The sequence below is a fragment of the Triplophysa rosa genome, linkage group LG1 (assembly GCF_024868665.1).
Source record: "Triplophysa rosa linkage group LG1, Trosa_1v2, whole genome shotgun sequence".
NCBI classification, from domain to species: domain Eukaryota; kingdom Metazoa; phylum Chordata; class Actinopteri; order Cypriniformes; family Nemacheilidae; genus Triplophysa; species Triplophysa rosa.
The window spans coordinates 10,437,470-10,457,592 of record NC_079890.1 but is presented as its reverse complement, the minus strand read 5'-3'; the positions used below and the strand labels follow the sequence as shown (position 1 = coordinate 10,457,592).

Below are 20,123 nucleotides of genomic sequence, written 5' to 3'. Positions count from 1 at the left end.
AGGCTGATTTATTTTTTATTATTACACTGAGAACTGAAATAATTCAGTGCAGTATGCACAAAATAAACATGCACAAATACATAACTATTTAGAGTAAAATTCAATTACCCTTATAAAGATTGCTAAATGTTTTTTAAGATGCAGCAAACCAACCCACTCCTTCTGATTCTGCTGGTCCATCCCCAAGAAGACATATCTTTATATCAAAAAGTACCGATAAGAATACGGTTAAAGTACCGGACCGATAAGCTGTATCGATAAGAGTAGTAATACCGTTAAAATCTTAACGATACCCATCCCTAGTCATATCTTGGCACTAAAGCTGTTAATGTATTTCCACCATATGTTTACACTGCCTGTCATTGTGCTTGTCACCGACATCATTACAAATTCTACGTCTTCAGCTATAAAGAGATGTCAGCCTATCACCTCGAGTCCGTCAGAGGCTCAGTACCTTGGCCAGCTTAATCTGACCTTTGGCAAATACTTTGGCAAGCTTTAAATGGCTGGTGGAGAATGATGTTGGCTACATTAAGTAGTTAGTGTGTTGTACTAAACAAAACCAACACTTTCATGATTTGTTTTCGCCGTCATTTGATAAAATTATTTGTATTTATTCACTGTCTGTAAAGATCTGTAATTATTATTCGTTATTATGTAACTTTTTAGTATCCTTGATCTCCCCGTGAAAGAAAGCCGCCATCCTGACAAAAAACCGAGCCATGGCAGCTGGGTGAAGGATCAGGCATTTTTTTGCTGTTTTGAATTATAAATGTTATCATAGCATGAACTGTTAAAGGGATAATTCACCCAATAATGAAAATGATGTCATCATTTGTTCACCATCTTGTCATTTCAAACAAATCACTGTTGTTCGGTTACTAACATTCTTCAAATGATCTTCTTTTGTGACAGTGATACCCATTGACTTGTGTTGGTTTTGTGTCCATACAATAAAAGTGACTGGGAACCGCCGTTGTTCGGTTACACACTTGTCAACCAAAAAAGGGACAGATCAAGGTTTGGCTGTTGCCACCAATTCTGGGACCAGCTGACCTACAGGACAGTATGAGGTCACTCAGTCTTTGGCAGGAACCATCTCTTAACTTTATTTCCCCCTTCTTCTCCCAATCAGCTGTTACCTTCACCAGTCCGCAGCATTCCACTAGCAGGACTCTAGCCACCCTACACGTCCAGTCAGCTGATGGGCACACTCATAACAGGACATCCTGCCATTTACCTGCCACAGGCATCTGTTTATTGCCAGCAAGATCAACCTCAACAAGAGGAAAAAATCAGAACGCACCGGTAGTGGCATGTGACTACAGGTGACTACTGTGTGGCGAACCCACTTAAGGTCACAAAAAGTACAGAAAGAAGGCCTACTGTGAAAATTCCAAATCATCCAAGTCCAAATATCTTGCTTGACAGAAAAGGTGGAGTGGTTGATTTGGAGATGTGCTAACTTTAGCCTGCTAGCACAGAAATTATAATCCCACTCTCTACACAGCAAAATCGCCAGTGTTAAAAAGGGTCAAATTAACTCTCACAGTGTTTATGAGTTCAGAGTCTTTGAGAGTGTGGATTATATATACACTGTGAATGTTCATTTGACTTTTTTTAACACTGGCGATTTTACTGTGTAGGTGATTCGCAGTTCAAAGGCACGCCTCCTCCAAACACATGAATGTATTTCGTAAATCCACATAATGAATTATAAAAACTAAATCCATTAAATTCTTTTCAAAGCAAGTACATGCCTGTCCAAAAAAAAAGAGCAACCATGGTCTTTTAGACACTTTGCCTGCCGGAGCTGTCTCCATCGTGTAAAAGCTGAACCAATGTTAATTCAAGTTTTTCCTCTTTCATAATCCGGACGTTTTTTCGTCACTGCTTTTTCAAAAACTGACTTTCGTTTTGTAGATTTACTTGTTGTCGGTTCCGCAGGAAAGTTTGATTGTTGCCGATTGTCCTCCATTCTCCCTACATTGACACAGCGGACGTGAGTGCGCTGATGACGTAAAATAAACAGGGTGCACAGTGGTATGCAAAATACGTTAGCTGAAAATGTACACATGACCAGTCACAGCATTCGGCCAGAACGTTTTGATTGGGGGAACGTTTTAGGTCCTATGCCTTTCACGGACGATATATAATTATAAAAATATTATTTGACCCACTATACTTCTTGATTGCTATCAAGATGTAAAGATATTTACAACCAGCATGACAAAAAATGTTTCTTGACAGGATCACCTATCCCTTTCAACTTGTATCACAGTGCTACTGTTGTTGTTTTTTATTTTCTTTTAGAAAAAAAATTATGCGCTGGCAATAATTGTACATTAACGTGGCACTATTCATATATCTATTACTGCAATCAATATTAATATAGCTAATGGGTGGTTATATTCATTTTGAAAACATAACATATCTATTCTGAAAGTTTTCATGTCAAGAAGGTCAAACAACATGTTGACTGTTCAGAACTGTATTCTTTGCACTTTTAACGTAACGATTCTGATGTTGGTTTTTGTAAACATGAATGACTAAAAATGTGAGTTATTTTAAACATTTTGTACAACCTCTTTCTAGGAGCAATGGAAATATATTTTATATTGTTCGCAGGATCACAGTGGAGACCCAGTATTGACTAGACAAATGTGTAGTGGTACATCTGGATAAATTCCACTGGATCCATCCATTTGATGCAGCATTTTCACAGACAGCCATTCCAAGAATGCTGTGTTCAAATCTGTGCTAGCAGGTGCAGTTCTGGCCTACAACCGCATAGGGTTAAAGCTGCTAATCGAAGCTGTCAGAGCAAAGAATCCAGTGACATTTAACCGTGCTGTGACTGTATCAAGAAAATAACTGGAAAGTTGGTAAGCCATGATGAGCAAGGTGTGGGAAAGCCTTCCCCGTGACATTTTACAAATCCAGTTTAAGCGGTGCATCCCTGTCCACATAACTCTTACAAAGGCTGGATGAGGTGCAGTGATTTGATCAGTAGTGAGTAATTTTGTGTTTAACCTCTATCAGAAATGTTTTTTACTTAATCTTTATGTTTATATTTTTAGTGTTAGCATGTTAAAATGCACACAGTTGCTTAGCCTGCATTTTAACATGCTATTAATGTACTTATTCAACAGAAGGATGCTTGCAGTCCCAGCCTTTCTTGCTCCAGCATCATATCAACTACTCACAGATCGAACATATACAAATTTAAAGCAAAGCAACAAGTTTTGAAGGAACAGACATTGTGATGCTAGTTCCAAAGACCCTGATACAGTATAAATAAACAGAGATGGAGACCATTTGGCAACTAAACTGTAGTCTGGAGCTAATCACCCATATCCCCCCACTGTCTTCGTCATGAGGATGGCCCCCAAGTCACTAAAAGACAAGGTTCTCCCCGGTGACTGCATCCTACAGAATTTGCCAGTCTCATTCATATTTTAGGCAAGATCAAAAGGACACAGTCACTGTAAATTGTTCATGCTCAATTTTACTAAAGATGGAACATTATAGGCCTGCATTTTTTAACATTAACAATTTACCCTAACAACGCTTTAAGTTGCTTTGTGTGGAATGCCTCGTTAGGCAGAAATCAAATAAATGTGGCCCCGTCTCTCACAAGATGGTCCCAATTCAGAGAAAGAGGTTGTCCAGCCTGGTCAGCTTGACCCAGATGAGGTGACCAAGAGTGACGGGGAGCATGACATGACTGCCATTCCCTAACCTAAGTTAGCTATTCCATTTTGTTAATGAATAATTACTTTGACATTCAAAATTGGATATTAAATGCTCTCTAATCCAATTATTCTCAAATTCACATTTTAAACAGCCTCCTAGAGCATTTTAAATGCTTGTCATGCCTTGGAGAACTACTGATATACCACCATCTGCTGTTGAAAACATAAAATGACAAGAATATTCGAATTTCCTTTTTTCCTACAAAACGGAAAATACAGATTTTCAAAAACAGGAATTTTTGGATTTAAACTCTATTAATTGAAAATAACAAGAATGACAAAGATATCACATTGTTATGAATAACAAACTCCCGATCAACTAACAAACCTTAAAATCAATTTGTCAAAATGAGAAAAAAAGAACAGCATGTTGTTACGTGTTATTTAGGAACCCAACATCAACAACAACTCAGTTGCATAAACTAATCTGACGTTAACCAAGTAAATCAGGGGAGAGCGCGAACGCAGTCCCCCACTACCAGAAATTATGCAGTCGAGATTCCCACATTTGGGGAATTCGCAGAAGTCAGCACAGCCGAAGTGCAATGACTGAGCCTCGCCCTGGGTGAACCACCTTCATGATCATGGTGTCTCCCCTGCCAGGTAAGTATGAGCTGTACACGGACTACAAGGGAAACTCACTTTAGGGAACATAAATTTCAACGACGATAAGACGGAAGTTAACACAACGCCTTACAATTCAATGGTGTTACAAAATTAGTAGTATTTTCCCGCCTCTACCTTGAAGAGTTTCAATAAAAACGTGCCTTTAAAATGTTTCAAAATGTTTCGTTTTTGATGTGTTCAATTCCCGTGATGCAACGCGCGCATCTACCAGCCAATAGAACAACAAGAATTAATAGACGCATTTTTATTACACGTTTAGAAATATAAAACTCCAAAATACAAACTAAACTCTGGTAATTAATATTTCGGGCCCATAATCATATTATTTGCCGTTTATAACGGTTAAAATCATAACACAGAGGAACCATACTTCGACACTACATCACTTCCGGAAAATTAAAGAGGGGCGCCATGCAGTGGCATTGTAGAGTAATAAACGTAAAACATTAATACTGTATCTGTGTTCAACAGTGCTGTTAAGAACACAAATAGCGGCACAAAACTTATAGTCAAACAGTACATAACTGTACTAGGACCGATCAGACAGTACTGTAATCATGGAGTTTTTAAAGAAACTGAAACGTATGCTGATAGCGCATAAAAACATACATCTTTATTTTTCAACACCTAACCTTGAAGAATCAAATGAAAAAGATAAAATAGATATGATAGTTACATAGACGCATTCGTCTGCTCTCATGTTTTTGAGAATTACTCAAAAACATGCTTGTCCTTTTACAAAAAAGTAAAAAGGTAAGAAGAATATAGTATAACGACGCAAAAATAAATATTATTGTCGAACAAAACGAACCTTTACACGATCATGTGATCCTCCCAGTAATCTTAAAAAGAACAAGGAACTTCTACCAAATGTCTTAATACTTATAAGATATCGTTTAATATTGTAATGGTTTTATTACCAGCAGAATTTTCTTCAACAAAGACTGAGAGGACGTGTGGATCTTACAATGAGGTACATCTAGGCACAGTTCTCCCTGAAGCTACTTTAATAACAAAACATTTCAAATGAGAATAAAAACACTATAAAGAGTTGTTTTAAATACATAACGTTGTTGCCATCCAGTGGACAAATTAGGTACTGCTAAAAATCTAATGCGTTGATTAACATTCAATGATTTCAATGCATACGAGAGTTTTGTGTTTACTGGGTGGCTTGTGTTTAGATGAGATTTTTCCTGGTTCTTTGTGTTAACGGCTTTAATATCAGAAAGTATAGAATTTTGTTTTTTATTTTATTTGTTTTTTAATTTCATCTATTGACTTCAAACTATGCAGAATTTTAACTTACTTTAACTAGTTGCTGACTAAATACAGAAGGAAGTCTGGGCTAATAACGCAATTCATTTGGCTGCTTTGTGTTACAGCAATAACATTCGCAGACAAAACGGGCAATTTAAAAAATAAATAAAAAACTTTGTTACTCCCAGTATATCAAATCATTTTGAATGTACAAACACTTAAAACCTTGAAGATATAATCCAGACATCAGTGTCAACCTAGACACGTTTTTACACAGATAAAAATAAACTTTTGTTGAGTTATTGCTAACTCGTCCAAATGTACCACAGGTTTAAATGATTGCTTGGATCCTACGGTCCTGCAAAATGTCTGGAGTGGACAAGGGAATTACACCATCTCATTGGACACGAACCTACAGTTCCTTAGACTTCAGCCGTAGGCGACCAATCATGTGGTTGGCATCAACTGTCGTCTACCAATCAGAGGCTACACACACGGTAGGCGGTCTTAATTAGTTTTGCTTTTCTGATTAGACGAGAGTCTACAGTCACCGTAGACTCCGACCGTGGATTACCAATCATGTTAGATCTAAACATAGTTAGGCCATACGTTTATCGAGGGCAAACCCCCGTGGGGAACGAGCGCCTGACAGATAAAGGCCGTGCCCCAAATGGCGCACTCCGTATGGCAAGCGCTTTTGTCATAAAAAAACAGTGGTTTGACTATCCATTAAATATGTTTTAGATAGCTATAATTGTTTTTCGACTAGTCACAATTATATTTAAAGATATCTGAATTGTGCCTAGTCCTAGTCGAATCTGCTGTTGTGTGACGTGAGACTTAATTTACTCAGCCCCCCCCCCCACACACACACCAGAGCCAAAGCCACAGCCACTAAGGGAAGCCGGTGCAAGGTTTAGCCAAAAAAGCGCAACGGCTAATGCTATCACATTGGCTTCATCGGAACACAGCAAAGGAGACAACAGGCTAGTTTTTTAAATGGATGTCAATGGGTTTTGTTAGCTTGTAATTTTAATTGCAGTCATGTTACAAAACGGACCAAACAAAGTGTAATGTTCAATAAAGACAAAGAACAGCTAACTGCTCGTTTTGTTTTAATTGATTTTTTATATATATTTTGAAGAGACATGAGTGGAAAACATTGGAATTATATAACCAAAACGTTAAAAAGGACAAATAAACACGCGATGGACAAGAATAATGCTTATATGGCAGACCGGGTAAATAGGTGAAGACTTTTTTAAAGAAGATTACAAGTAATAAAACAGGCATTGATGGCATTTATTATTACGTTACGTTATACATACAGTATGTATTAGGTTCTTTGTTGATGTAGGTTTAGTCGTGTCTTTAGGTAATTACACACAAGGTGGGAGTATTGTATATTGTATTATATTATAGCAAGAGATCAGTGATGGTGATGTTCTGCTGTGTTCAGTGATGAGCGCCAGCCCAGCAAACACAGAACGTTCCCCTAACGTTAGTTTTTGGTTCCCTTTTGGTTATTTTTTTGGGAACCAAAAAATAACGTTCTAAGAACGTTCTTTTCAGGTTTTATTTTTTGCAAACAGAAAATAACGTTCCCAGAACGTTGCAGGCTGGTTTTTTTAAATAACCAGAAAATAACGTTCTCTGATGGTTCTTTTTTGGTTCTTTTTTTGCAACCAGAAAATAACCAGAAAGTAACGTTCCCTGATGGTTATTTTCTGGTTATTTTTTTGCAACCAGAAAATAACCAGAAAGTAACGTTCCCTGATGGTTATTTTCTGGTTATTTTTTTGCAACCAGAAAATAACGTTCTCTGATGGCTATTTATTGGTTATTTTTTGCTACCAGAAAATAACCAGAAAGTAACGTTCCCTGATGGTTCTTTTTTTTGGCTATTTTTATGGTAAAAATAGTCAAAACTGGTAAACGTCAGTGACATGTGCAATGCATAAATTATAAGATCACATTGAAAACCAAATTAAATTAATAAATGTGCCCTTTAATGGCTGAAAATAATAAACTAGTTAAGCTAAATGAAAATACAATCATCTATATCCATGTGTATTTCTTTAGTGTGGTTGTCTGTTACTGTATGTGTGTGCGCTCGAGCACGTGCATTCTCCGCTCTGCCGCGCACTCCCGTCATTTAAAAATTAACGGTCATTTCGTTTTACCTCACGACTAACACATTAGTTTAGCGGTTTATTTATTTTAATTTTTTATTTAAAACCGTACAGATTTGAGAGTAGACTTATATTTTCGTGATTTTCGATTGATTTGACACATCTAAATCAACAGACCATGATGAAAGGACTGAAACTCAGGGCTTTTGATTGTTATATCTAAAGACGGAGCCGCGCTATACTTCTGTGGTGAGACAAGAATATTGTTAGCCTGAAGATAATTAAATGTTTATTCTTCTGTCAATAAAAATCTGCTTTAAATATTGTGTTGAAGTCATTGGTTATTTTATTTCGATATCTATAATGTCTGATGTTGAGGTAGGCCTACACACAGTGTGGTTTTATTAGAATGANAGATATATTAGCCTATATAGACCCATACTAATACAAAATTACTCAATTTTAAGTTAACTAATATTAGCAGCTTTTAATAAAAAAACGACACAAACCGTCTTTGACAATACTACGGACCTCAGATCGAAACACAGCAAGTTAAGTAGGCCTAATGCCATACAGCAATGAATCGCAAAGGGGAGTATGGAGGAAACTGAAGGTTTGCAGTGACAGAAAGGCTCTTTCTGAATTAAATGAATTAAAGTTTGTTGTTTAAATGATGCCGGTTCCCGCCTCCTTCCTCCCGGGTTTCGGCACCAGTGTAACAAAGTTCAATGTAGGGAAGGAAGGAGGCGGGAACCGGCATCATTTAAACAACAAACTTTAATTCAAAATAAATAAACAATAATCCAGCAAATAAAAGGCCGGCAGCCACCTCACGGTCGACTGCCGGCCACACGAACATAAACAAACTTAACTGTTTCCGGGCCCGGGTCCTCTCTCTCCGTATTCTCCTGCCGTTCATCCTTTTATGCTTCCGCTCCTCCGTGAGAGATACGAGGCCGGAATGACGCCCAGCTGACACTCATTATCAATCGCGTCCCGGCCTCGCTTCTTCCTCCCACGGCTCTCGTCACGCCTCCCTCGTCACAAATACGTAACATAAACCTTTGTTCGTGGACATGTTTAACTTCATCATGACCTCATGTATTGGTCATGCTAAGAAAAGCCCCCTGTTTCCTACAGGTGTGTTTAACATGGATCCATTGTTGCCCACCCTGAACATTTTGGACGCAAGTGTGCCACAAAATAGGCAAACATGCCTTCTTAAGGGTTCAAAGGAGGCCAAGTCACTGGCATCTCACAACACATGCCATGAGAGGAGCACAGTCCCGGATAAAAAGACGGCTTGTCATGAAGGTCATATCTTGGCACTAAAGCTGTTAATGTATTTCCACCCTGTGTTTACACTGCTGGTCATTGTGCTTGTCATTAACATCATTACACATTTAGTAGTAAGTGTGTTGCACTAAACAAAACGAACACTTTCATGATTTGTTTTCGTCATACTTTGATAAAATTATTTTCATTTATTCACTGTCTGTAATGATCTGTAAATGTGAATCATCATTATTTTGTGACATTTTAGTATTCTAGATCTCCACATAAAAGAAAGCCGCCATCCTGACAAAAAACCAAGCCATGGCAGCTGGGTGAAGGATCTCCTGTTGACATATGTGCAGCTGTTTCCACAGGTCTCCTGCCACCTCGAGATAAACATGGACAGGGCCATTTATGGGCAAGTCCGCTTTAGATCGTTCACGTTCCTAGAGATGTGGCAGTGGTACAGCCTGCACAAGAACCTTCAAGCTGACCCACAAGCTGGGACCGCCCAAGAGAGGAAGATGGCACAGGAGGCAAACTGCTCTGTGCGGCAGTGGCTGGTGATGAAGGAGGACATCATGACCAAGTCACTGAAGCGCTTCAGGCGGTACATTCTCAACAAAGAGTTAGATTTAAGATGCCTTTACTAAAAATCACGGTGCAACAAGTTATTAACGTCAAGGCTGAAATTCACCTGTGCTTCGTAGAATCCTCCCCAGGACCGGACCCCACCTTATTGAGATTGCCTTGGAAGAGGGAAAGCTGGCAATAAGTGATTCTACTAGACAGAGGGTCATCAGTGCCTGGAACAAGCTTGACCTCCATGATCTTAGCATCCAGCAGTTCGACAGCCTTTACTCAGCACGCTGGGGTAATGCTCTCTTTGGCCGCACAAATGGAGATCCATCTGAGTTGTCTTTGGTGCAAAAGCTGAAGTTCAGTAAGCGTTACTCAGACGCCCACATGGTTGACTCCAGAAAGAACCGGCTGATGTACTGCATTATTAAACAGCTGTGGCTTCATCGTGCTTGTGGAGGAAAGGTGCAAACAGGACCACTGAAGCATCAGATCACCAAAATGTACCAGCGTGTGCAGCAGAGAGTGACCGTGGATGATGCAGTACTAAGTAAACTTGGTATTCCAATACTGAAAATTAACTCTAAATGTGTCAGCGAATTCATCAGAAGACAGGAGCCCTTGTCAGCCACAAACGTGACGGATCAAGGTTTATCTGTCCTCAGAAGTCATCACAGTGTTTCTGGAGCCAGCCAGCCCCCAGCGACTGAGCTTCCAGATGAAAGGCCCCACACCAGCCAACCTACGGTACAGTTTGAAATCACTCCATCCTTGGCAGGGATCCGGAAAATTAAATCGAGACTCCCGAATGTCGTACCTGTGCCCCCCACTGCTCTCACTTAGCTCTTACCAGCACCAGTTCTCACCACGCCACCACTAGCACTCCAGCCTACCCACACTTCCAGTCAGCTGATGGCTGTACCTCTTACAGGATCTCCTGCTGTTTTCCTGCCGCAGGCATCCTTTCCTCCACCGTCACCAGCAAGATCGACCCTCTACAAGAGGAAACAGGCAGAGCGAAGTGGTGTGGGACCTCCAGCTGGGGTTAAAGTATACATTTGTGCACTATGTGGCCAACCCACTCAAGGCCACCTAAAGTACTGGAAAAAAAACTTACTGTGAAAGCACCAAATCATCCACATCCAAAGGCCTTGCTGGACAGACTTTTGCAAACTTCGCAGACTTTAAAAAGGCAGTGGACAATGTCTTGGACTCAGTCCCAGCCCCTCGAGTCTGTCTAGGCAGACATATAGTGTAGTATTATATTTCTGTATATAGTTCTCTCTCTCTTCTACACCTATAGCTGTACTGTAAGGTATTACAAAACAGCAAATAACTGAGTTTACATTGACAGTAATGATATTTATTTTTATATACGTATAATGTCTTCATTGTTGTTTACTTGTACCTGGCAGTACTTCAGTTCTTGAAAATCCAAGTTGACCCCTGATGTTTCTATATTACACTGAAGTTTCTATTTTATACTGTTATTTAAATTAGAAATGTGTGTTTTTATATACTTGAAGGACCGACCTTGAGTTCCTACTGTTCCATCTTGTTGTTTCTATTTTATACTGTTATTTAAGGTAGAAATGTGTTTTTATATACTTGAAGGACCAACCTTGAGTTCCTACTGTTCCATCTTGTTGTTAAAGAAAAAATGACCTGGCAGCACTTTGCTTACAGCAGCACTTGCTCAGAGTTTCCTTTGCAATTTTAATGTTAAGTTAATAATTGTGATAATTGAGGACTTTATTATGTCTGTTTTTCTAAATGTTGGAATGTCTAAAATGTGCATTATTTAATGTCTGTTTTTCTAAATGTTGGAATGTCTAAAATGTGTATTATTTATTAAACAATGTGTACAACTTCAATTTTGTCTGATCTTTATTTTCATCCATCCCACATTATCAAAATCCATGATAAATTAAAAGACATGACAATAATAAATTGACAATGATATATTTTCAAATCGTCCATTTCTAATTGTTCTATGGCAACAATACTTGAATAACTGACCTTTAATTCTTAAATAATTGACCTGGCAGCACATTTTTTACTGTTCAGAACTGTTTCCTTTGCACTTTAACAAAAACAACATAAATGATACAAACTTTACACTTTTTTAGCAATATCATCTCCCATTGAGTCTAGCTTCTGTATGCCACTGGATTTCTCCTACAATCATACATACAGTACAAGCTATACAATCTCCTACAATCATACTTGTGTTGCTCCACCTGCAACACAAACACACATAACATTGGAAATATTATGACATACAAAATGCTAAAAAGAAACATATGCTTTTAATGAAACGAGTTTAATGAAATGAGTGATAAATGAATGTAAAATTCATATTATGTCATCATAGACTCTACAATGCTGTCATCAAAATTAAACATTTTATAGGCATCAATAATTAGGCCTCTATAAAGGCATAACAAAAATATGCTAATTATATTTAAAGTCATGGCATTGCACTATAGTCGGTAGACTCCCAGCCAATCCCGTCCCGTATATGTCCACAGTCCAGATCGGGATTTGCACTTTGTGTGGTCCCATCGCCCCGAGAGGCGATGCGCTGTACTGAAGTGCATTTGATGTTGTAGATGATTGGTTGGCTGTGTACAATTTGTCACGTGTTATTACTGTTTATGTTTTTCTAGGTTTCCGAAAGGAAAGGTCACTCCTGGTCAATCGGAATCGCTAACATCATCAATGCACAACATTTTGCTACCAAGTCCTTTTACGTACAATAAATAAATGTAAACGATTGGGCCATGCAAATGATTTACTGCTGTTTATTTATTTATAATTTAAGAGTCATTCTGTTTATGTTTTGGATTGCCTTATTGTAAACTGTTACCCTACGAAATGTAAGACTTATTGCCTCTGTTGCAAAGGAAGACGTAAAGAATACGCCACATTGACACATACAACTATGTATGAATTAATTGGATACTTTCTGTGTATACTGATTAATGCATTCGATTTTTTTCACATCAATAAACAGTCTATTTATTAGTTGAATATTTATGTCCATTCTTCAATTTAATCTCATTATATTCATATGCTATTCAATAAAAATTATTATGAAGAGAAATACACTACGCAGGAGAATACGGAGAGAGAGGACCCGGGCCCGGAAACAGTTAAGTTTGTTTATGTTCGTGTGGCCGGCAGTCGACCGTGAGGTGGCTGCCGGCCTTTTATTTGCTGGATTATTGTTTATTTATTTTGAATTAAAGTTTGTTGTTTAAATGATGCCGGTTCCCGCCTCCTTCCTTCCCTACATTGAACTTTGTTACACTGGTGCCGAAACCCGGGAGGAAGGAGGCGGGAACCGGCATCATTTAAACAACAAACTTTAATTCATTTAATTCAGAAAGAGCCTTTCTGTCACTGCAAACCTTCAGTTTCCTCCATACTCCCCTTTGCGATTCATTGCTGTATGGCATTAGGCCTACTTAACTTGCTGTGTTTCGATCTGAGGTCCGTAGTATTGTCAAAGACGGTTTGTGTCGTTTTTTTATTAAAAGCTGCTAATATTAGTTAACTTAAAATTGAGTAATTTTGTATTAGTATGGGTCTATATAGGCTAATATATCTATCTATATAATCTAAATGAGGACAATAATCCCTTCAATGGTGTTTACAGAAGACAATAAGGAACATAATATGCATTTCTGCCTAGACTATCTGCACTTACATGAAGAAAGAACTACAAACAAGTCTGGGGAAATGTTAAAGAGTATTTCAAAATGACAATGGAAATGACTTGAAAGAACGCATAGTTTGCACACACAAGTGACATGAGACCAGAGGTGGACAGTAGTGAAAGTCGCGGTACAAAGGTGCGCAAGCGTGTAACAGATCGTGCAGTGTCTTAAATCTTCGCAAAACAGAATTATCATTTGCGCATGCGCGTTTTCTACTACGTCATTATGCGCATGCGCGGACGGATCGTGCAGGCATCCCGGATCGTGTACCGACAAGGCTTGTTCGACTTGATCCGACAGGCGGATGACATCAAAGTACAGCGAGAGCGATTCGAAACCAAACATTTTATGGTTTTTCGAATTGCTCTCGCGGTAATTTGATGTCATCCGCCTGTCGGATCTTGCGGCGCCGCATCAAGTCGAACAAGCCTACAGACTCCACTTAAGTCCCCTACCCAGGAATCCTTGCGAGCGCCCAATCACGGAACGGATGGGAGGAGTGTCGTGGATGTCAGACATATACGTAAACAAGACGGATACATTTTTTAATTTAATTTATTAATTAGTTACTTATTCGTATTATTGCTTATTTATTTTCTATTAAGCCAGCTATTCAAGAATAAAATATTTTAATGCAGTGCATTTTCTTACTTAAGTTAATAAGTCTTGTTTTGTTGTAGATTTACAGTATATCTAGTTGTCTCTGGGCTCTGTAAGGCTAAACAACACAGCTTCTGTATTATAGAGAAATATTAAATAACAACATATATGCATATTAAGAACACATTATGCACATTAAGTATAGTGTAAACAAATTAATAAATATACATTTATGACGTCATGACAAATGAATGCATTACAAACATAAGTATCTATTTTATAATGCTCGGGTGGCATATCAACATATGAAATATAAACATATGAAATACAGAACAATAAAAACCGGCAGCTCCAGTCCCAAATAACAACAATGGGACAACAAGTGGTCGACTTCACGCGGCGCTGCGCAGACTGATCAGCGAATGACAACGAGAGTGATTAGTAAGCACCGCTTGCTCTTTCCGGCGTGATGACCTCAAGTCTGTCCAAAATGCACTCCCGTACCCTTGTGGACTCGTGCCTAGTGCCCTATAGGTCTGCACTTCCTGACGTCATCAAGTGTGGACTCGGAGGAGGTCCGCAAGACCGGAGTGCGCCATTTGGGACAGGGCCTTTATCTGTCAGGCGCTCGTTCCCCACCGCGACCCTTGGGGGTTTGCCCTCGATAAAGGTATGGCCTAACTATGTTTAGATCTAACATGATTGGTAATCCACGGTCGGAGTCTACGGTGACTGTACACTCTCGTCTAATCAGAAAAGCAAAACTGATTAAGACCGCCTACCGTGTGTAGCCTCTGATTGGTAGACGACAGTTGATGCCGACCACATGATTGGTCGCCTACGGCCGAAGTCTACAGAACTGTAGATTCGTGTCCAATGAGATGGTGTAGTTTCCTTGTTCTCACTAGACATTTTGCAGGACCGTAGGATCCAAGCAATCATTTAAACCTGTGGTACATTTGGACGCGTTCGCAACAAATCAACAATAGTTTATTTTTATCTGTGTAAAAACGTGTCTAGGTTGACACTGATGGATTATATCTTCAGGGTTTTAAGTGTTTGTACATTCAAAATGATTTGATATACTGGGAGTAACAAAGTTTTTTATTTATTTTTTAAATTGCACGTTTTGTCTGCGAATGTTATTGCTGTAACACAAAGCAGCCAAATGTATTGCGTTATTAGCCCAGACTTCCTTCTGTATTTAGTCAGCAACTAGTTAAAGTAAGTTAAAATTCTGCATAGTTTGAAGTCAATAGATGAAATTAAAAAACAAATAAAATAAAAAAACAAAATTATATACTTTCTGATATTAAAGCCGTTAACACAAAGAACCAGGAAAAATCTCATCTAAACACAAGCCACCCAGTAAACACAAAACTCTCGTATGCATTGAAATCATTGAATGTTAATCAACGCATTAGATTTTTAGCAGTACCTAATTTGTCCACTGGATGGCAACAGCGTTATGTATTTAAAACAACTCTTTATAGTGTTTTTATTCTCATTTGAAATGTTTTGTTATTAAAGTAGCTTCAGGGAGAACTGTGCCTAGATGTACCTCATTGTAAGATCCACACGTCCTCTCAGTCTTTGTTGAAGAAAATTCTGCTGGTAATAAAACCATTACAATATTAAACGATATCTTACAAGTATTAAGACATTTGGTAGAAGTTCCTTGTTCTTTTTAAGATTACTGGGAGGATCACGTGTAAAGGTTCATTTTGTTCGACAATAATATTTATTTTTGCCTCGTTATACTATATTCTTCTTACCTTTTTACTTTTTTGTAAAAGGACAAGCATGTTTTTGAGTAATTCTCAAAAACATGAGAGCAGACGAATGCGTCTATGTAACTATCATATCTATTTTATCTTTTTCATTTGATTCTTCGAGGTTAGGTGTTGAAAAATAAAGATGTATGTTGTTATGCGCTATCAGCATGTCAGTTTCTTTAAAAACTCCATGATTACAGTACTGTCTGATCGGTCCTAGTACAGTTATGTACTGTTTGACTATAAGTTTTGTGCCGCTATTTGTGTTCTTAACAGCACTGTTGAACACAGATACAGTATTAATGTTTTACGTTTATTACTCTACAATGCCACTGCATGGCGCCCCTTTATAATTTTCCGGAAGTGATGTAGTGACGAAGTACGGTTCCTCTGCGTTATGATTTTAACCGTTTTATAAACGGCAAATAATATGATTATGGGCCCGAAATATTAATTACCAGAGTTTAGTTTGTATTTTGGAGTTTTGGAGTAATTTTGTAACACCGTTGAATTGTAAGGCGTTATGTTAATTTACGTCTTATCGTCGTTGAAATGTATGTTCCCTAAAGTGAGTTTCCCTTGTAGTCCGTGTACAACTCATACTTACCTGGCAGGGGAGACACCATGATCATGAAGGTGGTTCACCCAGGGCGAGGCTCAGCCATTGCACTTCGGCTGTGCTGACTTCTGCGAATTCCCCAAATGTGGGAATCTCGACTGCATAATTTCTGGTAGTGGGGGACTGCGTTCGCGCTCTCCCCTGATTTACTTGGTTAACGTCAGATTAGTTTATGCAACTGAATTGTTGTTGATGCTGTGTTCTTAAGTAACACATAACATGCTATTCTTTTTTTCTTATTTTGACAAATTAATTTTAAGTTTTGTTTTTTGATCGGGAGTTTGTCATTCATAACAATGTGATACCTTTCTCATTCTTGTTATTTTCAATTAATAGAGTTTAAGTCCAGATTTTTAAATAATTTAGGGTCTGTTTTTGAAAATCTGTATTTTCCGTTTTGTAGGAAAAAAGGAAACTCGAATATTCTTGTCATTTTATGTTTTCAACAGCAGATGGTGGTATATCAGTAGTTCTCCAAGGCATGACAAGCATTTAAAATGCTCTAGGAGGCTGTTTAAAATGTGAATTTGAGAATAATTAGATTAGAGAGCATTTAATATCCAATTTTGAATGTCAAAGTAATTATTCATTAATGAAATGGAATAGCTAATTGTCATGCTCATGCAGTCATGTCATACTCCCCGTCACTCTTGGTCACCTCATCTGGGTCAAGCTGACCAGGCTGGACAACCTCTTTCTCTGAATTGGGACCATCTTGTGAGAGACAGGGGGCCACATTTATTTGTTTTCTGCCTAATGAGGCATTCCACACAAAGCAACTTAAAGCTTTGTTAGGGTAAATTGTTAATGTTAAAAAATGCAGGCCTATAATGTTCCGTCTTTAGTCAAATTGAGCATGAACAATTTACAGTGACTGTGTCCTTTAATCTTGCCTAAAATATGAATGAGACTGGCAAATGCTGTAGGATGGAGTCACCGGGGAGAACCTTGTCTTTTAGTGACTTGGGGGCCATCCTCATGACGAAGACAGTGGGGGGATATGGGTGATTAGCTCCAGACTACAGTTTAGTTGCCAAATGGTCTCCATCTCTGTTTATTTATACTGTATCAGGGTCTTTGGAACTAGCATCACAATGTCTGTTCCTTCAAAACTTGTTGCTTTGCTTTAAATTTGTATATGCTCGATCTGTGAGTAGTTGATATGATGCTGGAGCAAGAAAGGCTGGGACTGCAAGCATCCTTCTGTTTAATAAGTACATTAATAGCATGTTAAAATGCAGCCTAAGCAACTGTGTGCATTTTAACACGCTAACACTAAAAAAATAAACATAAAGATTAAGTAAAAAACATTTCTGATAGAGGTTAAACACAAAATTACTCACTACTGATCAAATCACTGCACCTCATCCAGCCTTTGTAAGAGTTATGTGGACAGGGATGCACCGCTTAAACTGGATTTGTAAAATGTCACGGGGAAGGCTTTCCCACACCTTGCTCATCATGGCTTACCAACTTTCCAGTTATTTTCTTGATACAGTCACAGCACGGTTAAATGTCACTGGATTCTTTGCTCTGACAGCTTCGATTAGCAGCTTTAAGCCTGTGCGGTTGTAGGCCAGAACTGCACCTGCTAGCACAGATTTGAACACAGCATTCTTGGAATGGCTGTCTGTGCAAATGGCTGCATCAAATGGATGGATCCAGTGGAATTTGTCCAGATGTACCACTACACCTTTGTCTAGTCAATACTGGGTCTCCACTGTGATCCTGCGAACAATATAAAATATATTTTCATTGCTCCTAGAAAGAGGTTGTACAAAATGTTTAAAATAACTCACTTTTTTAGTCATTCATGTTTACAAAAACCAACATCAGAAACTTTACGTTAAAAGTGCAAAGAATACAGTTCTGAACAGTCAACATGTTGTTTGACCTTCTTGACATGAAAACTTTCAGAATAGATATGTTATGTTTTCATAATGAATATAACCACCCATTAGCTATATTAATATTGATTGCAGTAATAGATATATGAATAGTGCCACGTTAATGTACAATTATTGCCAGCGCATAATTTTTTTTCTAAAAGAAAATAAAAAACAACAACAGTAGCACTGTGATACAAGTTGAAAGGGATAGGTGATCCTGTCAAGAAACATTTTTTGTCATGCTGGTTGTAAATATCTTTACATCTTGATAGCAATCAAGAAGTATAGTGGGTCAAATAATATTTTTATAATTATATATCGTCCGTGAAAGGCATAGGACCTAAAACGTTCCCCCAATCAAAACGTTCTGGCCGAATGCTGTGACTGGTCATGTGTACATTTTCAGCTAACGTATTTTGCATACCACTGTGCACCCTGTTTATTTTACGTCATCAGCGCACTCACGTCCGCTGTGTCAATGTAGGGAGAATGGAGGACAATCGGCAACAATCAAACTTTCCTGCGGAACCGACAACAAGTAAATCTACAAAACGAAAGTCAGTTTTTGAAAAAGCAGTGACGAAAAAACGTCCGGATTATGAAAGAGGAAAAACTTGAATTAACATTGGTTCAGCTTTTACACGATGGAGACAGCTCCGGCAGGCAAAGTGTCTAAAAGACCATGGTTGCTCTTTTTTTTTGGACAGGCATGTACTTGCTTTGAAAAGAATTTAATGGATTTAGTTTTTATAATTCATTATGTGGATTTACGAAATACATTCATGTGTTTGGAGGAGGCGTGCCTTTGGACTGCGAATCACCTACACAGTAAAATCGCCAGTGTTAAAAAAAGTCAAATTAACACTCACAGTGTATATATAATCCACACTCTCAAAGACTCTGAACTCATAAACACTGTGAGAGTTAATTTGACCCTTTTTAACACTGGCGATTTTGCTGTGTAGAGAGTGGGATTATAATTTCTGTGCTAGCAGGCTAAAATTAGCACATCTCCAAATCAACCACTCCACTTTTTCTGTCCAGCAAGATATTTGGACTTGGATGATTTGGAATTTTCACAGTAGGTCTTTTTTCTGTACTTTTTGTGACCTTAAGTGGGTTCGCCACACAGTAGTCACCTGTAGTCACATGCCACTACCGCTGCGTTCTGATTTTTTCCTCTTGTTGAGGTTGATCTTGCTGGCGATAAACAGATGCCTGTGGCAGGTAGATGGCAGGACGTCCTGTTATGAGTGTGCCCATCAGCTGACTGGACGTGTAGGGTGGCTAGAGTCCTGCTAGTGGAATGCTGCGGACTGGTGAAGGTAACAGCTGATTGGGAGGAGAAGGGGGAAATAAAGTTAAGAGATGGTTCCTGCCAAAGACTGAGTGACCTCATACTGTCCTGTAGGTCAGCTGGTCCCAGAATAGGCCCTTTTCACAATGACGTCACTTAACTTCCGCCTTTTCGCAAAGCAGTGTATCATAACATCCGTCTTGCAACAAACAAGAAGAAGAAGAAGAAGAACTTCCGTTTTGCCTTTGCGCTTGAATTTAACAACAGTGGAAAAAAAACTGACAGAACACGTGGTCAAGTACTTATCCTAGCGCCTTCGCTAACACAAAAAGAAAACAAAACACTTACCTTCATAATCAAATAGGTGCTGTTCAACGAAGAATTTGTATCCTTTCTCTAGCTTTGATCTTGTGGTTAGCGAAAATTTGTCTGCAAGACCTTTGTGACAAGCAGAGCGGGACGAGGGCCGTGAGGAAACTGCGCGAGGCCGGTGACGCGAGTGATAACACGCTAGCGGAAGTAACTTCTTCTTGAGTTTTACTGGCAGTTGGCAAACCATCTTATAGGAGCATTACCACCACCTTATGAACTGG

General features: G+C 38.6%; 2 non-coding genes across 2 annotated transcripts; one reads left to right on the top strand and one right to left on the bottom strand.

The window, feature by feature from the left end:
- Nucleotides 1–4,202: 4,202 nt before the first annotated feature.
- LOC130563092 (U1 spliceosomal RNA) lies at nt 4,203–4,366 on the bottom strand. The gene has a single exon (XR_008964044.1). It is a non-coding gene; the product is annotated as a U1 spliceosomal RNA (small nuclear RNA).
- An 11,958-nt stretch (nt 4,367–16,324) lies between these two features.
- On the top strand, nt 16,325–16,488 carry LOC130563087 (U1 spliceosomal RNA). Its single transcript, XR_008964040.1, has one exon. It is a non-coding gene; the product is annotated as a U1 spliceosomal RNA (small nuclear RNA).
- Nucleotides 16,489–20,123: the final 3,635 nt, after the last annotated feature.